A 27,397-nucleotide genomic window follows, 5' to 3' on the forward strand; every position below is an offset into this window, starting at 1 on the left:
ATGTTTGTTTAGCATTTAGCTTGTTTTAATGAATCTCAATAAGAAATTAATTTATACTAATGAAATGTACCTGAAACTAATGAAATGCCTAACGAAAGTCAGATGACCCATAATTTTCTCCGGTAAACATGTCCAATGATTGTTTTTCCCTTTACTAATGAAAAATATCACTATGAAACACATGCATTTAAATGGGAATTAAACAATAAATAAGTTTCATTTAAAATAGGTTTCACTATAGGTATCTGGAGGAGAATGGCTACACGTGTGAAATTATGTCAGCAATGGAATGAAGTGAAAGTTATTTTTTAACATGGCTGCACTCATAATTAGACGGAAGTGGGGAATTACTCCAGTTCTATGCTTAAAAAAATGCATTTAGGGTTAGATTACAAGTGATGAACAATTTGTTTTGCAGAGGTTTTCACAATCGTTTGTGCTCCATTTAAATTGCACTGATATTACAAGTTGAGCACAATCGCTAGAATCATTACCATTATTTCATAATGTTTTGCAAAAATATAAAGTATCACAAAATACATCAAAAGTACATTACAAAGTACACTAACACTAATAAAAAATATTTAAAAAAAATATTGCACACAAAAGTTATAAGAGCTCAAAGATATGAGATCTCAGGTATAAGAAAAAGAAGCCGTCAAAGGGCTTTAAGATTGAGAAACATACATATATATGTTTAATGATGTATATGTATGTATATATATATATATATATATATATATATATATATATATATATATATGTGTGTGTATATATATATATAAATTTATTTTTATGTGTATATGTGTATTTATAGGCATATATACACATATAAACACATAACTATGTATGTATACATAGATAGACATATATTTAAGTGCATTAGAACCTTTTGCCGTTAAGTAGATGAAAACATGTAAAAACATATGTATGCAATATTCTTATTTATTTAAATTCTTAACTATGTATTTACTATAAATATATCACATTCCAATGTTCTCTACATAGCAGAATATATTTTAAGTATTTCTAAAAAGATATTCCTATGTATATCTATATATACACCAAATGGAATCAAGCATTATCACCTTGCTCACAAAGTTTAATGAATTTATTAATTTATTATAAAAAGAAACATCAAATGTAAGAATTGCAGTCAGATTTGAAAAAAAAATACAGCATGTAGCTGAGTTTAAGGAATTTGATAATGCTTTTCATAGTAATATGCAGTCTTTTAAGAAAGTCATTTGGTTAATTAAGATGCAAAAAATAAACTGTGACAAGAATGATTATGATATGGATAGGGCATATAGGTGGACCCATAATACCTATAAAAATGTATCCAATAAGTGTTATCAGAAGGGGAGACAAGGTGGGGGCAAAACCAATAAAAACAGAAATGATTCTTTCAGCGAAACAGAATATGATTATGACTCATCTGATAATGAGGTTAATTCTGTAAATCAAATAGATACTAATATGGAAGAGACTATTTCTGTTTTGGAGGTTCCCACCACACTTAATAAAGGTGCAGCGTCAAACCAGGGAGGTAAACAAAAGGCTTCAAAAACGGGGAGCACATGCTGAAACCAATTTTGAAAGGCCTAAAAAAAAAAAGAAGCTACGCAGAGGCAGGAGAGGGGGGAAGCACAAGACAAAACTGGTATCCACAAAGAATGAAGTTTCAAAACAAACAGAATCAATTACAAAGAATGTGATCAATTTATCACAAAGAGATCTGACTGAAGAAGAGTATAGTGTACTGAGAAAGGGTATGGGCTTCTCTCCAATGTGTAGCTTCAACCACTGTCCTGGATGTCAATAGATTTGTGAGGAGTCTCACTTTAAAGAAACATTTTTTCGATACAGAAGATATCCAGGACAGTGGAAAAATGAGTGTTAACAAGGATTTGTGTGAAAACTTAAACTTTCAAGATTTTACATCTGTATGTGATTTATAATCTCTTTTAGTTGAAAGTGAGGGTATGGCAGTAACAAAAACAGGCCCCAGTAAATAAATGATAGATGTTTCTAGAATTAAGTCTAAAAGTGATTTCTACACTGTACATAGCAGGGGTAAACCTCTAGAAGTATTCCAGTCAGTTGTAGAAACCAAACTAAGACATCTAAATGAAAGAAACAAATTAAATAAAACAAAGAGGAACCATATGTTAGGGATAACCTCACTCCAGATGTAATAAAAGCTATAAAATGTTTACAGGAAGATAAAGATATTGTGATACGTCATTCAGATAAGGGAGTCAATGTTGTAGTGTTGAATAGGGAAGATTATCTTATTGAGGCAAAAAGACAACTTAGTGATAAGAAGGTCTATATGCGACTCCCTCAGACCCTACTTTAACTTATTCTGCTATCTTGTTTGCTCTTGTAGACACGTTTATACATAAGGGAGTAATATCTGAGAAGATGGGAGAGTCTATTCTACCATCGAATCTGGATGACTATTTTTCACTATTTGCCGAAACTTCATAAAGATGGTAATAAGCCACCAGGGCGACCTATCGTTGCTGGAATAGACTCTGCTCAACAAAAAATTATCATGTCTGGTGGATATTTATCTCCAACCTATAGTGAGAAATTTACATGAATATATTCAGGATACTACCTCTCTGATCAATCAAGTTGAAAAATTGACGTGATGTGACCAACACAGATTGGCTATTGTTGATGTCTCTTCTCTGTACACCTCCATCCCACACAATCTGGGTATCAAAGCAATTGAGTTTTTTTTTGGATAAGTATTCTTAGTATGATGAAGATTTAAAACAATTTTTGGTGCAATACATTGAATATTTACTCACACATAATTTTTTTATGTTTGAGGGAGTTTACTATCTCCAGAGATGCGGGACAGCTATGGGGGCCACATTTGCACCCTCATACGTGAACCTCTTTATGGGGATTCTGGGAGCTCTCCTGCCTCTTTGGAGATGGGAACCACTTTAAGGATCATATTATACATTATGGCAGGTATATAGATGATCTCATACTGGTGTGGAATGGAGGTGTGGATATAGTGAACAATTTTTTCTTGTATATTAATTCAAACTAAATTAATTTGAGATTCACCATGGAATAACATCCTAATATGATTAATTTCCTGGATGTTTGTCTACAAGTGAACTTTGAGGAGAACTGTTTGGAAACTGAGCTCTATAGGAAGTACTCTGCGGGGAATACTATTTTGTGATATGACTCTTGTCATACTAAACACCTGCTTAGATCCATTCCTAAGGGACAATATATAAGGGCAAAAAGGAATTGTACAAAGAGAGATACTTGTGATAGACATTTAAAAGATATGAGTAGGAGACTGATAGAAAGAGGATACACACAGGAAGCCTTATATACAAATCTTACAATGGTGGAGAAAATGTCACGACAATCTCTGTTGGAATACAAAAGGAAGGATAACAGTAAAAATTTTGATAAAAAAAAAGAAGTATAAACCGTGTTTTATAACAGGTTTTAGTAATGCCTATCACAGGGTTTGTAAAATTATCAGTCAAAGCTTGCCTATATTATATGAAGATCCTATACTTAAACAAATCCTTAGTGTAGGATGTAATTTTGTATCTAAGAGGGCTAAAACCATTGGTTATGTCCTAGCACCATCTATGCTACCGAAGTTAGAAGCCAATCATACGTGGCTAACAAGTAGGAAGGGGTGTTACAAGTGCAGGGCTAGGAGAGGAGATGTAAGACATGTTCATATGCAAAAGAAGGAGAAACATTTGTTTCCACAGCGACGGGTAATGAATATACAATAAAAAAATTGCATAAACTGCAATACTACACACATCATATATCTCCTTAACTGTAAAGCATGCCAAAAGCAGTACACAGATCGTACGAAAAGACCTATGAAGGATAGGTTTTTACAGCATCTTGGGTCAATTAAGGATATAGATACTAAAACACCTATAGGCAGACACTTTAGGGATAAACACAAAGCTAATACGGATCTCATACAAATTCAAGGTATAAACTTCATACCAAAACCAATCAGAGGTGGGGACAGAGAGAGATTATTGGACCAGAGTGAGGGCTATTGGATTTTCCATCTCAATACTACATCCCCACTAGGTTTAAATTCACATATGGATACCAATTTGTTCTGTTAAGGGTCTTAATGTTAGGAAGTATTGAGAAAGATATTCACAAATGGAGAGCTACATAATATAGAATCAAATTTTGTGTTTTAGAATATCAACTATCCAATGATTTTGTATACTTCAATACATAAATTATCGTTATTATAATGATTTTTCATAAATAATTTAGTATGTATATTTTAAACTATGAATTGGTGTATAAGCATGAAATGTGCACAATATTGTTGTATTATCATATATTGATGCTTTTCGTAATTATGGAATTGTTGTAAACTTAATAAGGTGCTTTTGCTTTTGTGTGGGGAATACCACTTTAAGAGAATCTAGAAATGTATATTTTTCAAAATGTATTTAAGGATGTTTAATCAAGGTAGAAGCATACAGCTGGTGTGCAAGGGCTAGGTGGAGCCAGAAACACGTACAGCTATGCACTAAGTGTCCACTTATGGTTGCTACAATTTTTAAACTTTACCAGATCCTATGATTTTAAGTTTCCTAATAAACTTCAAGTTTTTACTCTACTGGCCGTGAATTGGATTTTCTATTTTCTAAGTGCTGTGTTTGCTTCTATTGAACTTTTTACTGCTTGGACGGAGGCGGTCTCCTTGCACCGATCACGTGACTGCCCTCTCAGAACGTGTGCCGATGCTGAAGAGCGCAACAGGTGGGGAATGGAGGTCTGAGCGCTGCAGGTTAGAATCTACCCTGTATGTATAAATATATATATATATATATATATATATATATATATATAATGGACAAAGTGCACTCCAAACCTCTGCAATACGGCCTTGGGTGCAGCAAACATAATATCCAATCCTGCAGAAGAAAGCGCACTCCAAAGGACTTGTGCAAGAATCCACCTTTAATTTGTGAACGTTTTCGAGCTTAACAAGCTCGTCCTCAGACAAACAAAGTATCAACAGTTACACTTACCACCACCGTGACTAAATACCCACAGCACCAAGCCGTCACGCTCTACATGTAAGACACCCCCCCAGGGGGGAGCGGTCAGCCGTGTCAATGTAACAAAATGATGTAAAACCCCAAGTGACTTGTAAAAAGTGATATACACTAAGCAAATCTAATGCGGATCATAAACTAAAGAGCAAGACCTGAGCTGAGAGAATACAAGTATAAATATATAGCAGCTGTATAATAATACACTGTAGATACAGCATGTAACCATAGAAACAGTCAACAAAGGCCACGATTGGTCATAGAGCCTGGCCAATCATGGTCCCGCTATACGGACACACCAGCGGCATGCAATGTAAACAGCATATGTACGTGGCAATTTTCATCAAAACGGGAAACACCTAAACAAAAAGAATATTAATTAGAGAAATATAAGCCACAAAGTATATGATCATTGGTGTGAGTAAGATCGCGATCAACCACAATGGGAAAAAATTACCCCAGTGGAATATACCTGATCCGGTGATCAAGATGTCACCCATAGCAACGATATTGAGTTATCAAAAAGACTATGGCTGTAAGTAGCCCGGTGGCACACTGGGAGGTACACCTGCAACGGAGGCAGCAGCTATATATAAACAGAGCCAGAACGGCATTAGCCAAAGCGTCCCATGTAGCCATAGCAACCGACAGCAATAGCCGAGATAGAACAAGAAGGCCAGACATAGCATCCACAGTAGAACACATTGACAGATAAGAAAATGATTACCAGACTGCTATATGTTAGTCTGTATGAAACCGTGACCAGAAATTAAGCTAAGGGTTATCCTTAGGCAAAGAAACATATGAAGGTCAAGGTGTCAAACACAAAAACATAGAGAGGGGTAATAGACACAAGCCTATACAAAGAAAAAATATATATATTTAAGAGCTTGAGGTGACTACAAAACTATATACACATAAAGTAACGTGCTGGGTATAAATTAGCAAGGAACAGTAAGCCAAATATAAATGAACTATTCAAAAGAAAGTCCCTATCTTATAGAGAACCAAAAAGGTAAAACAAAGACTATAGCAATGTTCCCCCTTTACCCAGAGGGGGTGATCGCAACAGGATATTACTTCAAAGAAAGGTGCGATGGATCTTCAGGTTGGAAACTGTTACACCTAAGGGACTTAATGTATTCCTTGATTGGCAGGTGTTCCTATAGATTCATCACTGTGCTCTGCTGAGAGCCACAATCCATTCATTAGATGCCTTTGGCTGCACCTTGTCTTAATGCCTTTCCCTTGTGGATTGGTTATGATAATACTATTGCTATAGTCTTTGTTTTACCTTTTTGGTTCTCTATAAGATAGGGACTTTCTTTTGAATAGTTCATTTATATTTGGCTTACTGTTCCTTGCTAATTTATACCCAGCACGTTACTTTATGTGCATATAGATTTGTAGTCACCTCAAGCTCTTAAATATATATATTTTTCTTTGTATAGGCTTGTGTCTATTACCCCTCTCTATGTTGTTGTGTTTGACACCTTGACCTTCATATGTTTCTTTGCCTAAGGATAAGGCTTTGGCTAATGCCGTTCTGGCTCTGTTTATATATAGCTGCTGCCTCCGTTGCAGGTGTACCTCCCAGTGTGCCCCCGGGCTACTTACAGCCATAGTCTTTTTGATAACTCACTATCGTTGCTATGGGTGACATCTTGATCGCGATCTTACTCATACCAACGATTATATGCTTTTTGGCTTATATTTCTCTAATTAATATTCTTTTTGTTTAGGTGTTTCCCGTTTTGATGAAAATTGCCATGTACATATGCTGTTTACATTGCATGCCGCTGGTGTGTCCATATAGCGGGACCACGATTGGCCAGGCTCTATGACCAATCGTGGCCTTTGTTGATTGTTTCTATGGTTACATGCCGTATCTACGGTGTATTATTATAAAGCTGCTATATATTTATACTTGTATTCTCTCAGCTCAGGTCTTGCTCTTTAGTTTATTATCCACATTAGATTTGCTTAGTGTATATCACTTTTTACAAGTCACTTGGGGTTTTACATCATTTTGTTACATTGACACGGCTGACCGCTCCCCCCTGGGGAGGTGTCATGTGTAGAGCGTGACGGCTTGGTGCTGTGGGTATGTAGTCAGGGTGGTGGTAAGTGTAACTGTTGATACTTGTCTGAGGACGAGCTTGTTAAGCTCGAAAACGTTCACAAATTAAAGTTGGATTCTTGTACAAGTCCTTTGGAGTTTGCTTTCTTCTGCAGGATTTTATATATATATATATATATATATATATATATATATATATATACACTTATGTATATATATATATATATATATATATATATATATATATTTAATGTGAACAAGAAAGTGGAAGCAGTGAAAAGCGCTAAATGGGGTAACACTATGTTACATAGGAAGGAATGGTAAGAAACACAATTTAATGAACAGTGAAATATTCAAACATTGAGGAGAATACAATAAATCTATACCACCCCTTGAACAATAGAAAACTCAAAATACAAATAAGGATATATGCAAATAGATATGTACAAATAAACAGAGACCACATTCAATGGGAGAAAAACAGGAGTGATAGAGGCTTAAAATATATATTTGTTAAAAAAAATCATCAGATATATACGTAGAAATATTTATTTATGAATAAATAGAACATATTCTGTTATGTAAAGAACATTGGAATATGAAATATTAATATTTTCATGTCGGGTTAGCGCTAATGAGAATATGTGATGGTGTCCGCGTGAGAGTGGGTGGTTTTTTTAGACTTTTTTTTCTCTATTCACTTCTATGGTAAAATACTTGAACGCTCACGTTATTTTCTACGTTTGGATTTTGCATTAGTTGGGTTACCTCTAGAGCAAAACCAGTTTACTTTCAACTTGTAATAATAGTGCAACCCGTCTAGCACAACAAGCTTAATTGTAGTGGAGTTTTCGCTATATCGAAAACTTAAAATACTACGCCACTTTTAATCTAGCCCTTAGTGTTTAAGGTCCCTTTAATAGAGGTATTGCTTTCAAAGACCCTCCATTATAAAATTTTAACTGTACACCGTAAAGTATTAAATAATAAGAATTTAATTCTAACATTATTAGACTACAAGCTAATCATACACAAGTCTTTGTAAACTGAAATGGATTTAGTGGTATTCAAATCAATTAGCTTCACACAACCATTCTCTATATCCCATTAATTTTATGCATTTCCTTTGGTCTCCACAATAAGGTACTAACATTTCGTTTACCCTTGGCATCTTAATGAACCATTTTAGTTGTGCAACACTGAGATTCTTGTTGTTAATAAAAAAAACAATTGAATCTGAATTAAATAGTTCAGTAGGTAAACATAGAAGATAATGTTTGCTTTCAGAGCTTTTAGTATGAGGATGATTTAGTGGAAGTAAATTTGTTTCTTATTTTTTTAAGGGAAAAAAATGGTCAGAGTTTGTAATGAACATAAATGATAAATGGAGAAATATGTTAATATGGTAGAGAGCTTCTCTTTTTGTATGAATGTGTATAATGACCCTGGGGAAGTATCCTTGATGGCAAAAACAAGACATGGACTCCTTGCCCATTGTGCTTAGAGGAATATGACTGCATCTCACTGAAGGCTGAAACAATCATCTAGGGTTGTCAGATTCATTTTTCAAAGAATTATTGCCTGATATTCCAGCGCTGGACTGACCTTACTAAGCGGGATTAGACTGATATACTGATAAACACACACACACACACGCACACACACATATATATATATATATATATATATATATATGTGTGTGTGTGTGTGTGTGTGTGTGTGTGTGTGTGTGTGTGTGTGTGTGTTTAGCCACACAGCAATTAGAGGCTTTTTAATGACTATGCTTTATTATTCTGTTTATTTTGATATAATTTACTCATTGGGGAAAGTTCAGATCAAAGCATAATTATTTGTAATAGTATTCTTTTTCAGCAACATGCTATAAGATTAGATATTTAAACAAATTGCTTTTAATAATTTTCAACTAAATGCTCACAAGTTCAGAGGTACACAAAAATATTATTTAGTAGATGCTTAGCTGTAAAACAAATGTAAAATATACTATTACACAAAATAACAGTATTCAACAGTCAGCAACAGGTCACAAAACGCTGTACATAAAGTGGATGGCTATTTCTGTTATGATGAGCAGACTTTGCACCATTTATGTATCACTATATGGTCATTTTTAAACTCTGACAGGTATTGTTTTTGACAATATTTATTTTTATTATTTATTAAAGTATTGTTTACATTTTGGCATGATCTAGAATCAAGATGGCGACTATGGATTTCTAAGGATAAGACTTATAACATCTTTTCATACTAGATTTTGGCATAATCAAAGCTGTAAAGCGTGAACCCACTCCCTTTGCAACATTGTATCTGCCTAGAAGACCTTTAATGAAGATTGCGCTTCAAGACCAGGTTTTTTTACAACAATAATTTCAAGAATTTGATAACAATAATGAACAAATCTACAAGTGAAAATAGGGAATAATATTATTACATTTTTAAGGCTTAATATCCTGAGAAGAATGCAATTAAACCAAAAGATGGCAGTATTTTCTATTTTTGAATCATGAAAGTTTATTTTGGACTTGACTGTCCCTTTAAACAATACAAAACTATTTTTAACAGTATGTATAAATAACAAGGAAGAAACTATAGACTTATAAATATATTGTAATTTCTTGTCTCATGATGGCAGTCTAATACAGATCTCAACAGCCTCAGTAAACACAAGTTCAGTTTATATAATTTTCAACTAAAGAAATAAAAGTTACACAATTTATTTAGCAATCTGCAACTTGTTTCTGCTAATGAAGAGGATGTATCTGGAAATCAAAATCTAAGCATTATGGGCCAGATTACAAATGGAGTGCAATATCACTGGACTACGCTAACATTAGTGCGTGATCTGATATTACAAGACGATGGTAAATCACATTAACCAGAGAAGGATTAGGGGGGCTGATATAAATCTAGTGCAACCTATACTATCAATGGAGATTGCAAATGGACAGACTTACGCTCATGTTACAAGTTACAAGTTATAGTTTATGCCCAAGCAAAAGCAGAAACTGTGCTAGAATATTCAGCTTGATGTAGGCCTGAAGTGAAGAGTATTAAAAAAAGTTGCACAAAACACATCAAAACATATTAAAGGGATATGAAACCAAATTTTTTATTTTATGTTTCAGATAGAGCATACGATTTTAAACAACTTTACATTTTAGCAAAGAAAAAGAAAGACTGCACACCAGTGACTGAATAAAAAATCAACTTATTATAGTCTCCATAAAAATTACAGAACAGACATGGATACATCAATTAGCAAATCGGCTTCATTCCTTTGGTATTCTTTGTTGAATATCTCTCTCTATATATATGTATATGTTCATATAGAGATATAGGTATAGAAATATATTTAAAAATAAATAAATGTGAAGTATTCCTAACACACCTTCAGCTTTAGCGCAGTTGATCAAGCGCAGTGTTGATTTGGAACGTGAGTGATAACTAATAGGCATTTTTCAGCTGACCCCATAGAAATCTATTGGAAGAAGGAATCAGCATGTTCACGATATCAGAAGTTAGCGTGCCTGAGTTCTTCGCTCTTACGCTAATTTTTACTTTCAACTTGCAATATGTGCGGCCATGCTAACTTTTTTACTTTGAGTGCTGTTAGGGGAAAAAAGAATTAGCACGCTTGTAATCTGGCCCTATATATTTAGTGTATGTATAATTGCAGCATTAATATCTATTGTTCTCATTCAGATAATAAACAATTACTGTAGAAAAGTTTAATACTTCAGAATTTGACTGAAAAAAGCTCTAGTCCGATTTATATAATTGTGAAATTAATCTTTGTTCCTACTGGTTACATTTCAGTTTGTAAATCAAAAGTTTTCTTATGCCCTGGTAAATCATTATGTCTTAAAATATTTAATAATAATAATATTTTTATCCATAAATTACATTCATTGTAGTTAACCACAGGAACTTTTAGCAGAATGGAAAAAAAAAAGAACAGAAATGACCTGTGAAGCAAGCTGAAGAAATTACTAAGTCTGGCATTTATCATATATTCATTTAGGTAATGGTATTTCCATGACAGGTTGCTTGAGAACTGATGATAGTTTAATAATCTTCACGCTATATGAGTGCTCTTTTCTCTGTCATACTATTCAAGCCCAATATAGACATTCTGTGTCCTATTATTGCTCTGAAGTCACAATAACACTTCTGTATAAATTATAGACTGAAGGAACTTCACATTAGCATTGGTTAGTTCCTTTTACTCTTGGGACATTATCTCAGATAGAACTGATAGCTAAATATCTTTGCAGACTTATTAATATCACTGTATCTATTTTTGCCTAAGTCATTGTATCTGCGTACAAGTGTTCATTTGATTTACTTCTCTCTTACTTATCAAGTTAATAATTACATAAAACCATTTTACACTATTCCAATCTACTCACTGAACTGTATCCACCATCAATGTTGCTTTTCCTTGATCACTTAACATTACCTTTAATTTTATCTGCCTTGACATAGGCATTCATTCTTATTACCTAACATTGTTTGACTTTGCTTATCTGCATCATATAAACATAATTAAGTACATAGGCTAACATATAATATTATATTATCTTGTATAAAATGGCACAGAAGAATGAAAAAATACATTATTGTTATTTAAGGCTGCATAAAAAAATAAAAATAAAAAATCTAGCAAAAGTATATTGCAAAGTTATTTTATTGTGCATAATTAAATAGTTTATATTACAATCTTGAAGTGTTTTGTGTCCGTTCAATATCCAGTAGCAAGCTAATTATTAAAGAGACATTGAGGGATATTTATCAAGCCGTCAACCGCAAATAAGATGGAATTCCGCAGCGTAATTGTGGCGAGCTTGGTTCGACCTATTTATCAAAGGCTACAGACCGGCAAAAGTTGAAATTTGTGACACAACATACGATCTGCCGATCTCAATCTGACACAGATCGATACTTACGTCATTACAGATGTATTCGGCACTATCTGACAACTTTTGCAAGTTAACAAATTTCTTACCGGAATGCTCGCCACTATTCCGGCCCAGCGTACCTGGTTTTCAATCCGCCACCCTGGAGGCCGCAGATTCCATAGGAATCAATGGGAGTCTGAAAGCAGTGAAAGATTATGTTCGATGCTGCCAGATATCCCATTGATTTCTATGGTTCAAAACAAATTACGTTTACACCTAACACCCTAACATAAGCCTGAGTCTAAACACCCCTAATCTGCTGCCCCCGACATCGCTGCCACCTAAATAAAATGTATTAACCCCTATTCCGCCGCTCCCGGACCCTGCCACAATTAAATAAATATATTAACCCCTATCCCGCCGCTCCCGGAGCCAACAGCAACTAACTAAAAGTATTAAGCCCTATCACGCTGCTCCTGGATCCCACCGCAATGAACTAAAAGTATTAACCCCTATCCCGCCGCTCCCAGAGCCCACTGCAACTAACTAAAAGTATTAACCAACTGTAATAAAATTATTAACCCCTAAACCCCTTGCCTCCAACATCACTACCACTAACTAAACCAATTAACCCCTAAACCGCCAGCCCTCCCCATTGCCATAAACTTAATTAAGCTATTAACCCCTAAACCTAACAAGCCGCTAACTTTACATTATAACCTCATCCCTATCTTAAAATAAATTAAAACCTACCTTTAGAATTAAAATAAACTATATTAAACTATTAATTAACCTACCCTAACTATTATACTAAAACTACATTAAACTAACAATTAAATTAACTATATCACATATTTAAAAACCTAACCCTACTCAAGTTATTTAAATCTACTATAAAAAATGAATGTTACAAAAAATAACAACTAAGTTAAAAAAAATAAAAAACACTGTCAATAGCCAATAGAATGCTATCTCAATACTATGATTGGATCAGCCAATAGGATGAAAGCTCAATCCTATTGGCTGATAGAATTCTATCAGCCAATCGGAATGTAAGGGACGCCATCTTGGATTACGTAATTTAAAGGGGAACTTCATCCTTCAAGAGACGTCGTAAGAAAAGGATGCTCCGCACAGGATGTCTTGAAGATGGACCTGCTCCGTGCGGGATGGATGGAGATAGAAGATGCAGTCTGGATGAAGACTTATACCCGCTTGGATGACTTCAGCCCGCTTGGATGAAGACTTCTGCCGGCTTCGCTGAGTACTTCTGACACTTGGATGAGGATGCATGTCCGGTCTTCAAAAACTGTAAGTGGATCATCAGTGGTTAGTGTTAGTTTTTTTTAAGTGTTTATTGGGTGGGTTTTAATTTTAGGCTAGGGACTTTGGGCAGAAAAAAGAGCTAAATGCCCTTTTAAGGGCAATGCCCATACAAATGCCCTTTTCAGGGCAATGGGGAGCTTAGGTTTTTTAGATAGGTTTTCATTTGGGGTGTTTGGTTGTGTGGGTGGTGGGTTTTTCTGTTGGGGGGGTGTTTGTATTTTTTTTTACAGGTAAAAGAGCTGATTGCTTTGGGGCAATGCTCCGCAAAATGCCCTTTTAAGGGCCATTGATAGTTTATTGTAGGCTAGGGTTTTTTTATTTTGGGGGGGCTTTTTTATTTTGATAGGGCTATCAGATTATGTGTAATTCTTTTTTATTTTGATACTGTGGTTTTTTATTTTTTGTAACTTAGTGTTTTTTATTTTTTGTAACTTAGTTTTTATTTTTTTGTAAGTTAGTAATTTTTAATTGTAGATTTAAATAATTTGAGTAGGGCTAGGTTTTTAAATATGTAATATAGTTAATTTAATTTGTAGTTTAATGTAATTTTAGTATAATAGGGTAGGTTAATTAATAGTTTAATATATTTTAATGTTATTTTAGTATAATAGGGTAGGTTAATTAATAGTTTAATATAGTTTATTTTAATTCTACAGGTAAGTTTAAATTTATTATAAAATAGGGATGAGGTAATTATAATGTAAAGTTAGCGGCTTGTTAGGTTTAGGGGTTAATAGCTTAATTTAGTTTATGGCAATGTGGGGGGCTGGAGGTTTTGGGGTTAATAAGTTTAGTAATTGGTAGTGATGTGGGAGGCCAGGGGTTTAGGGGTTAATACATTTATTTAGTGGCGGTGGGGTCCGGGAGCGGCGGGATAGGGTTTAATAGCTTTATTAAAGTTGTGGTGGGCTCTGGGAGTGGCGGGATAGGGGTTAATACATTTATTTAGTTGCAACGGGGTCAGGGAGCGGCGGGATAGGGGTTAAAGATTTTAGTATAGTGGCGGTGTTTAGTGACAGGGTATAAATAAAGTTGGGAAAAAGCCGAATAGCAGCGAGATCGATGATTGTTAGTTAACAGTCCACTGCTCATCGCCCCTTACTTGGTGGGCGGCTTTATGACAGCATTTTTATAAATATGGCGATTGTATTCAGGTCCGCAGCCACGATGTTAGGCGATATAGGGCGAGCGTATTGGTGCCGTCGAATGCAGCATAGTTGACGGCTTCATAATTCGGCCTCATAAAATCAAACAGTTTTCTTTCAAGGTTCAGATTAGGTATACAGTTTTTAACAACTTAACATTTTACTTCTATTATCCAATTTGCTTTATTTTCTTAGTATCCCTTGTTGAAGGAGAATAAATTCACCTCTGTAAATATTTCAAAGGCTTCTCCCCAAACTTTTGAGTATTATTTTAGCTTCTAAATTTTATAATTTTTAAGAAGCAACTAAATAACTAAATAACTGTAATAATAAATGATTGCTTTAAAATTTAATTAACCTTTGCCAGTATCTGATATCAAATACAATTTTATTTATGAGTACATGAAATTAAGGAGACCTGCTTGTAACTGTGTCACCAATAATTACACGTTTCAAGCAATTTATTGGTGCAGATTTTGTTTTGGTCTTACAACTATAACTATCCTACTATTTCTAGATGTATATATTTTATAAACACACAAACACACACACACATATACAGTATACATATATATATATATATATATATATATATATATATATATATATATATATATATATATATATATAAAGAACAAAAGAGAAATATTGCAATTCCTATCCAGCACTAACTAATCCCTATGTAGATATACTGCCTAAATAATGAAAAAACTTTCTTTCAACAATATGACTATAAGTTACTAGCCAATACACTGCACAAAAAGAAGCATAAGATCAAGGATTTATTGGAGTTCCAATAGGCAAATGATATATACATGTAAGGATGAATTAATTCAAACTCCTATCATAGTGCACAATGATTACAATTCCCCTCTGAGAGCTCTCAACCAAAATTATGGAAATAATAATAACTATGCAATTGTATACATAGGGTTAACTAAAAAGTCAAAATCCTGTTTAATACACAGGTATAACCATCAAAATCCCAGCACTAGGATGGAAGAATTAGTGTCCAATATTAGAATGTTCCATATAGTTGTATAATTGAATGATCGGAGTAAGCCTGGATATTCAAAGGATGGCACAATAAACAACGCCCTTATTCCGACAGGTACTGAATCACTGTCTATGGATGATATACCAGTATGTTCATTTGGCTTTTAAATATGGCAGTCCCACAGTATGGCTACAGCAAATATTGATATGCATAATAATTATCACTTTGTACTTCAACAGAATCCGCCGTAGCAGTTAGTACTTGCAGTTTCGAGGGAGTCCCACTATCATGGTGCCACACCTCCTAGGTACACCTTGTTGATGTCACAAGAATGGTGTATTTTCCTAGGGTGTTTACCTCCTCTCTATACCTTAAAGCGATACTTTGTAAGCAATATACTTGTGGATGCGTCTCCAAAGTCCAGGCTGCTCCACTCAGGAATCTCCGTTCTTTAAACTTTTGCCTTTGTTGCTCCAGCAAACACTGCTGCCAGCTATGTGCGTTTCACCCCTAAGGCTCTGGGGCTTCTTCCGGATCCAAAATTAGTCACATGATCACAGGTATCTTGAGGTTTCTTTTAAGAGAAAAGTAACGAAGGAAAACTCCTCCCATTTGGAAGCCTTTGAAATGTATACTTTGTTGGGGTAAAATGGTAAATGTTTTTGTAAATAGTAATCATATGTTACTTTAATGCACATTACTTAAAGGGCCACTAAACCCAATATTTTTCTTTCATGATTCAGTTAGAGAATACAATTTTAAACAACATTCAAATTTACTTCTATTATCTAATTTGTTTTATTTTTTAGATATCCTTTGTTGAAGGAATAGCAATGCATATGGGTGAGCCAATCACATGAGGCATCTATGTGCACGCACCAATCAGCAGCTACTGAGCCTATCTAGATATGCTTTTCAGCAAAGCATATCAAGAGAATGAAACAAATTAGATAATAGAAGTAAATTAGAATGTTGTTTAAAATTGCACACTCTTTCTAATTAATGAATGAAAAAAATGGGGTTTTATGTCCCTTTAATACAAGTATATACAATAAATTGAAAGAAAATAATACCGAAGGTTTGGTATTGTAAATTTGCTCCTTAGCGCCGCAGTGTAATGTTTAATCACTAATATCAAACTGAACTTTTATAAGAAAAGAGGAGAAATTAAAGCTATGATCTACTTTATCTTATATTGTAATTTAAATAGTTAATCGATATGGTTGTGTTATAAATTAACTATAGTGAATATTGCATTACTAATTTATTACAGTCATCATTTTAATTTTTAATATTTAATAATGAGATCCATATTTCCTTTCTGAGAATTTGAACCTTGATATGAATTCATACCTTCTCTTTTGTAGTCACAATATTGCTAAATCACATTCTAAATTTATATAGAAAAAGAACACTACTTCATTCAACCAAGAAGCATGCATAGTTTATCTCCTCATTCATTCCCAAGGGGGCAAGTGTTTTTAAATTAAAAATCCATTTACATTCATTTTGTAATAATAATTTATCAAGATTTCCTCCTCTTTCTTTGAGGTCTACTTTTTGTAACCCCCTAAATTTTAAATCATGCTTATTGCTGTTATGATTGTAGAAAAAATGTCTTGCTACACTACTAGTGTCAATCAATTTGCTTTTAATATCTCTTTTGTGTTCTTTTATTCTTTCCTCTAGCTCTCTGTAGGTTTTTCCTACGTAATAACAAGGGCAACTACAGTAAACTAAATATACTACTCCTTCACTTTGACAATTTATATGTCCCTGAATGTACCATTGTTTTCCAAATTTATCAATACATTTATTACCAATTGTCATATTGGAACATACTGAACATTTTGAACATTTTGAACATTTAAAGTTACCATCTTTACTTTTATAGTAAGATAGCCAATTGCCATCTATATTAGATGAAAAATGGCTTTTAACAAGTTTATCTTCAGATTCTGAGCTTTTCTAGCTGTCATTTGAGGTATATTACCTACACGTTTTTGCTATAAAGCAGTCTAGGGTTAAAACATGCCAGTGTTTTAGAAGAATAGATCTTATTTTTGCCCAGGAATCATTGTAGGTACTTATAAATCTTACTGTATCTTCTTTCAGTTTATCTTTTGATTTGTACAGATTTTCCTGCCTATCTAAATATCTGGCTTTAATACTATATGCTCTAATATATATATATATATATATATATATATATATATATATATAAATATATATATATATATATGGCAACAGAAAGAAATATTCACAGTCAGTCAAAGAAATGAATCAACTGAAATAATTACCAGCGCTATCTCAAAATAAAAGTAAACCACAAACTACCTTGAAATATTCTCACAGATATCTCTGTGAAAGGGAGTTTAATATTTATAATATTTATTTATTTAAGATGATCAGCTTAAATTTTCATATGAACTTTTTTCTGTTATAATACATATGAGTTGTATATTTTAATTGTTCTAATATATGTACACCTATCTAGGCTATGCATATATAATTTGAAGTTGATTTTAACATCATTATTAATATTATCAATACGATTTGCCTAATTTCACTTATATTTATATATAAGCGCCATCCAGGCTATATATATTATATATATATATATTATATTATATATATATATTATATATATATGTCAAGTGCTTCACTAATGGAATTACCATTTTGTAAAGTAACACATTGCTATTTATTGGCGGTAGCCGTGAAAACCAGCGTTAGAGGCTCCTAACGCTGGTTTTAGGATACCTCCGGTATTTGGAGTCACTCAAAAAAGGGTCTAACGCTCACTTTTCAGCCGCGACTTTTCCATACCGCAGATCCCCTTATGTAAATTGCGTATCCTATCTTTTCAATGGGATTTTTCTAACTCCGTTATTTAGAGTCGTGTCTGAAGTGAGCGTTAGAAATCTAAAGACAAAACTCCAGCTGCAGAAAAAAGTCAGTAGTTAAGAGCTTTCTGGGCTAACGCCGGTTCATAAAGCTCTTAACTACTGTACTCTAAAGTACACTAACACCCATAAACTACCTATGTACCCCTAAACCGAGGTCCCCCCACATCGCCGCAAATCGATAAAAAATTTTTAACCCCTAATCTGCCGACCGCCACCTACGTTATCCTTATGTACCCCTAATCTGCTGCCCCTAACACCGCCGACCCCTATATTATATTTATTAACCCCTAATCTGTCCCCCACAACGTCGCCACCAGCTACCTACACTTATTAACCCCTAATCTGCCGTCCGCACGCCGCCGCCAGCTACATTATCCCTATGTACCCCTAATCTGCTGCCCTAACATCGCCGACCCCTATATTATATTTATTAACCCCTAACCTGCCCCCCCACAACGTCGCCGCCACCTACCTACAAGAATTAACCCCTAATCTGCTGACCGCAAAGAGCCGCCAGCTACATTATAGCTATGTACCCCTAATCTGCTGCCCCTAACACAGCCGACCCCTATATTATATTTATTAACCCCTAACCTGCCCCCCCTAACATCGCCGACACCTAACTTCAATTATTAACCCCTAATCTGCCGACTGGAGCTCACCGCTATTCTAATAAATGTATTAACCCCTAAAACTAAGTCTAACCCTAAAACTAATACCCCCCTAAGTTAAATATAATTTTAATCTAACGAAATTAATTCACTCTTATTAAATAAATTATTCCTATTTAAAGCTAAATACTTACCTGTAAAATAAATCCTAATATAGCTACAACATAAATTATAATTATATTATAGCTATTTTAGGATTAATATTTATTGTACAGGTAACTTTGTATTTATTTTAACCAGGTACAATAGCTATTAAATAGTTAAGAACTATTTAATAGCTAAAATAGTTAAAATAATTACAAATTTACCTGTAAAATAAATCCTAACCTAAGTTACAATTAAACCTAACACTACACTATCAATAAATTAATTAAATAAAATACCTACAATTACCTACAATTAAACCTAACACTACACTATCAATAAATAAATTAAATACAATACCTACAAATAACTACAATGAAATAAACTAACTAAAGTACAAAAAATAAAAAAGAACTAAGTTACAAAAAATAAAAAAATATTTACAAACATAAGAAAAATATTGCAACAATTTTAAACTAATTACACCTACTCTAAGCCCCCTAATAAAATAACAAAGCCCCCCAAAATAAAAAAATGCCCTACCCCTATTCTAAATTACTAAAGTTCAAAGCTCTTTTTACCTTACCAGCCCTGAACAGGGCCCTTTGCGGGGCATGCCCCAAGAAGTTCAGCTCTTTTGCCTGTAAAAAAAAACATACAATACCCCCCCCCCTCCAACATTACAACCCACCACCCACATACCCCTAATCTAACCCAAACCCCCCTTAAATAAACCTAACACTAAGCCCCTGAAGATCATCCTACCTTGTCTTCACCATACCAGGTTCACCGATCCGTCCTGGCTCCAAAATCTTCATCCAACCCAAGCGGGGGCTGGCGATCCATCTTCCGGCGGCTGAAGAGGTCCAGAAGAGGCTCCAAAGTCTTCATCCTATCCGGGAAGAAGAGTAGATCCGGACCGGCAACCATCATCTTCCAAGCGGCATCTTCTATCTTCATCCGATGAGGACCGGCTCCATCCTGAAGACCTCCACCGCGGACCCATCTTCATCCAGCGACGTCCAACTGAAGAATGACGGTTCCTTTAAGGGACGTCATCGAAGATGGCGTCCCTCGAATTCCGATTGGCTGATAGGATTCTATCAGCCAATCGGGATTAAAGTAGGAATATTCTGATTGGCTGATGGAATCAGCCAATCAGAATCAAGATCAATCCGATTGGCTGATCCAATTAGCCAATAGAATGCGAGCTCAATCTGATTGGCTGATTGGATCAGCCAATCGGATTGATCTTGATTCTGATTGGCTGATTCCATCAGCCAATCAGCATATTCCTACCTTAATTCCGATTGGCTGATAGAATCCTATCAGCCAATCGGAATTCGAGGGACGCCATCTTGGATTACGTCCCTTAAAGGAACCGTCATTCTTCAGTTGGACGTCGCCGGATGAAGATGGGTCGGCGGTGGAGGTCTTCAGGATGGAGCCGGTCCTCATCGGATGAAGATAGAAGATGCCGCTTGGAAGATGATGGTTGCCGGTCCGGATCTACTCTTCTTCCCGGATAGGATGAAGACTTTGGAGCCTCTTCTGGACCTCTTCAGCCGCCGGAAGATGGATCGCCAGCCCCCGCTTGGGTTGGATAAAGATTTTGGAGCCAGGACGGATCGGTGAACCTGGTATGGTGAAGACAAGGTAGGATGATCTTCAGGGGCTTAGTGTTAGGTTTATTTAAGGGGGGTTTGGGTTAGATTAGGGGTATGTGGGTGGTGGGTTGTAATGTTGGGGGGGTATTGTATGTTTTTTTTACAGGCAAAAGAGCTGAACTTCTTGGGGCATGCCCCGCAAAGGGCCCTGTTCAGGGCTGGTAAGGTAAAAGAGCTTTGAACTTTTGTAATTTAGAATAGGGTAGGGCATTTTTTATTTTGGGGGGCTTTGTTATTTTATTAGGGGGCTTAGAGTAGGTGTAATTAGTTTAAAATTGTTGTAAGATTTTCCTTATGTTTGTAAATATTTTTTTATTTTTTGTAACTTAGTTCTTTTTTATTTTTTGTACTTTAATTAGTTTATTTCATTGTAGTTATTTGTAGATATTGTATTTAATTAATGTATTGATAGTGTAGTGTTAGGTTTAATTGTAGGTAATTGTAGATATTTTATTTAATTAATTTAATGATAGTGTAGTGTTAGGTTTAATTGTAACTTAGGTTAGGATTTATTTTACAGGTAATTTTGTTATTATTTTAACTAGGTAACTATTAAATAGTTATTAACTATTTAATAGCTATTGTACCTGGTTAAAATAATTACAAAGTTACCTGTAAAATAAATATTAATCCTAAAATAGCTATAATATAATTATAATTTATGTTGTAGCTATATTAGGATTTATTTTACAGGTAAGTATTTAGCTTTAAATAGGAATAATTTTATTTAATAAGAGATAATTAATTTCGTTAGATGTAAATTATATTTAATTTAGGGGGGTGTTAGTGTTAGGGTTAGACTTAGCTTTAGGGGTTAATACATTTATAAGAATAGCGGTGAGCTCCAGTTGGCAGATTAGGGGTTAATAATTGAAGTTAGGTGTTGGCGATGTTAGGGAGGGCAGATTAGGGGTTAATACTATTTATTATAGGGTTAGTGAGGCGGATTAGGGGTTAATAACTTTATTATAGTAGCGCTCAGGTCCGGTCGGCAGATTTGGGGTTAATAAGTGTAGGCAGGTGGAGGCGATGTTGTGGGGGGCAGATTAGGGGTTAATAAATATAATATAGGGGTTGGCGATGTTAGGGCAGCAGATTAGGGGTACATAGGGATAATGTAAGTAGCGGCGGTTTACGGAGCGGCAGATTAGGGGTTAATAATAATATGCATGGGGTCAGCGATAGCGGGGGGCGGCAGATTAGGGGTTAATAAGTGTAAGGTTAGGGGTGTTTAGACTCGGGGTACATGTTAGAGTGTTAGGTGCAGACGTAGGAAGTGTTTCCGCATAGCAAACAATGGGGCTGCGTTAGGAGCTGAACGCGGCTTTTTTGCAGGTGTTAGGTTTTTTTTCAGCTCAAACAGCCCCATTGTTTCCTATGGGGGAATCGTGCACGAGCACGTTTTTGAGGCTGGCCGCGTCCGTAAGCAACTCTGGTATCAAGAGTTGAAGCTGCGTTAAATATGCTCTACGCTCCTTTTTTGGAGCCTAATGCAGCCTTTATGTGGACTCTCAATACCAGAGTTATTTTTATGGTGCGGCCAGAAAAAAGCCGGGTCCTTACCAACAAAACTCTAAATCTAGCCGTATGAATTTAATAGAGCACCTGAAATACCCAATATCCATTAAATTTCAATTGAAGAGTGGGTCAGAGCTAAAATTGAGTTAGTGTTTTAAATGGGAAATAGAGCATCAAGCTAATACCATATAAAATACCTATTTTAAAAGATCAATATTAAAGGTTTAAAAAATTAAATACAGTTCATGATTGTTCACACTATCTATCATCTATCTATCTATCTATCTATCTATCTATCTATCTATCTGTCTGTCTATCTATCATCTGTCTGTATATCATCTATCTATCTATCTATCTATCTATCTATCTATCTATCTATCTATCATCTATCTATCTATCTATCTATCTATCTAACTATCTATCTAACTATCTATCTGTATCTATTGTCTATCTGTTTTTGTTGCTGCCTGTCCATGTATCAACCACCTATAATAAACAGCAAAGAAAATCACCTCATAATAGATTATTTTTTTAAATGTATGTATTGAAGACACATTTTGATATATGATAGGAGCCCAATTTCAGACCCTATTTTTTTCAACAATAGTATATGTAGGATCACATTAATTTTAATGCAAAAATGCAAAATAGTGTTAGTGTCCTTCAAAGCAAATATTTTTGATGGGGAATAGTTATTTATAAATAGATTATTAGTCCATTAAAATATGGAGGTCTGCCAAGGAAAAAGTACAATCTTTGCTTACCTGTTAATTTAATTTATTTCATGATGGTGAGAGTCCACAAGTCATCACATGTAGGAATATTCCCCTCCTGGCCACTAGGAGGATGGAAAGAATACCCCAACATACCAGAGCATTAAATCCCTCCTACTTCCCCATGTTTCTGATTCATACTTATAGCCAAGTAGATGAGGAAAATAGAAATGCAGGAAAGAGCAGGCTGGGTAGAGAAGTGCTAATGAAGCACTGCTGCCACCTGAATAAAAAAAGGCAGGGATTGTGGACTCTCACTATCATGAAAGAAATTAATTAATCAGGTAAGCATACATTTTGTGTTTTTTTCTTTAGATGGTGGGGGACCACAAGTCATCACGTGTGGGAATCAATGCAAAAGCCACGGAGTCCATGAGATCAATATGAACAGTGGCACATTCTTTCTAAGTCATAATTGACTTTAACCACATATCTGAATTTTCTTTCCCCTTTGGCTTCCACATTTTGTGTAATTTCCATTACATTGTAAGCTTGAGAGACTCTTTACCTTTAGGCTACTTTGAATTATGTGCTCCTATAACTGATTTGGCTCAATGGCAGGGCATTCCTCTGTTTTTTTTTAAAGTTTGTCAGTTTAAGTACTACAGCAATTAATGTATCCTCAAATGTATCCTACCCGATTGTACTTATTATGGGCTAGATTATGAGTGGATCAGTATTTTGCATTCCGGCTTGTGCATTAACTCCCCTAGAAATGAGCTTTTTTGCATGTGGCGGGTGTGATGAGAGTGGGAGTGTGAAGTCACGGATGGGACGTGGAATATAGCCGTTTAAGTCTATGTTGCAGTTACTAAGTTAGATGTGTTGTACAAGCTGTTTACTTCCATGCTATGCAATAAAAAAGCATTGTACTTTCTGTGCTGTGTCCTGCATCTCATGACATGTTGTCAGAAGTACTTGCCTGCATTTTCTTTTCCTGAGTGATGACGATATCGAAGTTTACCCCACCTGAGCCTTTTAATTTCTCTCAGCCTGCAGCTTGGCCCACATGGCGTTAGCAGTTTCAATGCTTCAGGATTGCTTCCAAGCTGGACAAGGAGAGTGGTGAAGAACAAGTTAATTATCTTTTACACTCTATGGCGAAAGATGTGGAGCCAGTGTTTAATGCCTTTACATTCCAAGAAGGAGAAGAATTTGACTTTGAAATAGTTATGAACAAACTCATTGCTCACTTTGTGCCCAAAATAAATGTGATTCATGAGAGGGCTTGTTTTCACAAATGTGCCCAGAATTTTGGAGAATCTGTGGTGTCATTTGTTGCGCAGCCTGTATGAACTAGTTGAATTCTGTGAGTTTGGTGTTGCTAAAGAAGAGCAAATCAGAGACAGAATAGTCATAGGAATTGCAGATGCTGAGGTCTCACTGAAGCTACAGTTGGAGGCTGAATTAATGGGGCTATTAGGATGGCCCGCCAGAGTGAACTGGTGAAAAAGCAAAGTGCTGATCTGAGGTCTGGGAGTTTTGTGGATTAATTGCAGCAGTTCAGGAGAGCTGCAGGTGAAAGGCACAGTGTGAGTGGTAGACCAAGGGCAAAAGAAGCGGATGGGCGCAGCAGGCTCACTGCACACAGTGTATCCGTACCCATAATTAGAATGTCATATGCCCCGCTAAAGATAAAAGATGTAGAAAGTGTATCCAAATGGGCCATTTTGAAGTGGCGTGCAAAACTGAATACATTAAGGAGATGCAGGTGGCTAGTGACCAGGAGGGTCAAGAAGTGTACTTTGTAGGGTCTGTTGTCAAACAGTCTGGTTTAGATGAAGATTGGTGGGTTACCCTTACTGTAATGGGAGCCAAGGTTGCCTTCAAGATTGACACGGGAGCAGACATCACTGTAATGTCCTTTGCAGCATTCATAAAACTGCCTCGACAGCCTCAGCTGGGCGAAAGTTACAACAAACGTTCATAGTCCTGGTGGCCGCATCAATTGTGCAGGGAAATTTCTTGCTAGCTGCAAGTACAAGCAGAGGAAATTTACCACGTTGGTACATGTAATTAGAGGTCAATGTGTTAACAACCTTTTGAGCAGGAAAGAAGCCTGTGGTTTGGGCCTTGTCGCCAGAGTGAATGAGATTTCGAAAAAGACATGTTTGGTGAATTGGGCCTATTAAATTGCAACCCAGTCCAAATATAATTTAAAAGGGATGCAGTCCCATACGGCATTACCACTCCTTGTAGAATTCCGTTCCCGCTCATGCCTCAAGTGGAGAAGGAACTTCTACGTATGAAGAATATGTGAGTTATTGAAGAGGTTGGTGAAGCAACTGACATGTGTGCCCATTGTGCCTGCTGCGCAGAAAAAGGGGAAGGTACGCATCTGCGTAGATTTGAAAAGGCTGAATGAGGCGGTGAAGAGAGAGAGATATGTGCTGCCAACGCTTGAACACATAGCTCAGAACCTGGCTGGAGCAAAGTTCTTCTCTACACTGGATGCTTCCAGTGGCTTCTAGCAGATACCTCTAGATCCACAGTGCCGCAAACTGACTACTTTCATTACACTGGTAGGTCAGTTTTGCTTTTGCAGACTCCCCTTTGGGATATCCTCTGCTCCTGAAATCTTTCAAAGAGAGATGAGTTCCTTCCTAAGGGACCACTAGGGCATGGCAGTCGTCATGGATGACATTTCAGTTTATGGGTCTACATTGGAAGAACATGATCAGCGAGTGAGCTGTGTGCTGCAGACCATTAGAGAGTCTGGGCTGAAATTAAATAAAGAGAAATGCCATTTTAGAAAATCTGAGTTATGTTACTTCGGGCATATCATCAATAGAGATGGCATCAAGCACGAAAAGTCCTTCTGATGTACACAAGCTGAGACAAATATTGGGCCTTGTGAATTATGTGGGCCAGTTTCTTCCAGATTTACCCACAGTACTACACCTTTTCACAGAGTTGTTGAAGAAAGACGTTGCTTGGGTCTGGGGATCTCATACGAAGAAGCTTTTGTACATGTCAAATCCTTGCTGGGGTCTGCCCCAGTGTTAGTTTTCTATGACCCTTCTAAAAAGACTGTGGCTAGTGCTGATTTGAGCAGTTTTGGGCTAGGGGCCACCCTCCTACAGCTGAATGAGAACAAACTACAGACCATCGTCTACTGTTAGCGTACACTGATGGCTACTGAGTCGAAAGCGTGCCTGACTGCAGTTTGGGCCTGTGAGTGCTTCCAGCATTACCTAGTTACAGCGTTACAGTAAATACACAATTAAACACTTTATTAAATATGAACATTAAATAAATATGATTTTCCATGTTTTCATCTACTTGACTGCAAAGGGCTCCATGCACTTATATATGTCTATATATTTTTACACACATATATATATATATATATATATATATATATATATATATATATATATATATACACACATATTTTACATATACATATTTATGTATGTATTGCTATGATAAAGCCCTTTGCATGCCTTTTTTCCAACACCTCATCATATCTTTAAACCCTTCTAACTTTTTAGTGAAATATTGTTTATCAATAATGTTTATCAGACAGTGTTATTATGATTGTAACTGTACTTTTAAAGGTAGTTTTTTTTCTTGTGTAACAGTTGACCAGAGCTCTGAAGATGTTTATTTACATATACATTATAAATTAAAGGATTGTCTAAAAACCTTTGTAATTTTAAAGTAGAATTCTAATGCTCTTACAATATCTAAATTATGTAAGAGACCATCAAATGAATTCTTTGTATTAGGAAAAAGAGATGGACTATAATCTCCTGATTGAAAATATCGAAAAAATCACAGTAGGTAAAAATAATAATAATAATGTATGTATATATATATATATCAGAGGGTAGTGAATTAGCTGAGTGGTAAACAGCAGCTACTACCCCATAATAATATTTCCATAATTATTACACCAAGTATGATAAGTCTAAGTAATAAAGGTGTAATTTGTATGTTACATGTGTATGTCCCCTGGCTATGATGTTCCTCAAAACTGGTGTACCTGTTTGCTTTGTGAGTGCAAGAAATGGCTGCACTTACCCCAGATGCACCCACTCTGCCATGCATACTGGCTGCAGATAAGACTTATTCTGGTAGAGAGACCATCCAGTGCTGTTTACATCACAGCAGAGTATCTATGTGTGGAGTACTTTGATGACCCAACAGGAGAAGGCTAAGGGACTGTGTTGCTGCGACACTTGTGTCATGCTTGTGACTAATTCCTTTACT

The 27,397-nt window shown here is 35.5% G+C and overlaps 1 protein-coding gene across 1 annotated transcript in view; it reads right to left on the reverse strand.

The window, feature by feature from the left end:
• LRP1B (LDL receptor related protein 1B) overlaps positions 1-27,397 on the reverse strand; it is a 2,715,774-nt gene that overhangs the window by 1,932,549 nt on the left and 755,828 nt on the right. The window lies entirely within an intron of this gene.

The sequence above is a fragment of the Bombina bombina genome, chromosome 1 (assembly GCF_027579735.1).
Source record: "Bombina bombina isolate aBomBom1 chromosome 1, aBomBom1.pri, whole genome shotgun sequence".
NCBI lineage: Eukaryota > Metazoa > Chordata > Amphibia > Anura > Bombinatoridae > Bombina > Bombina bombina.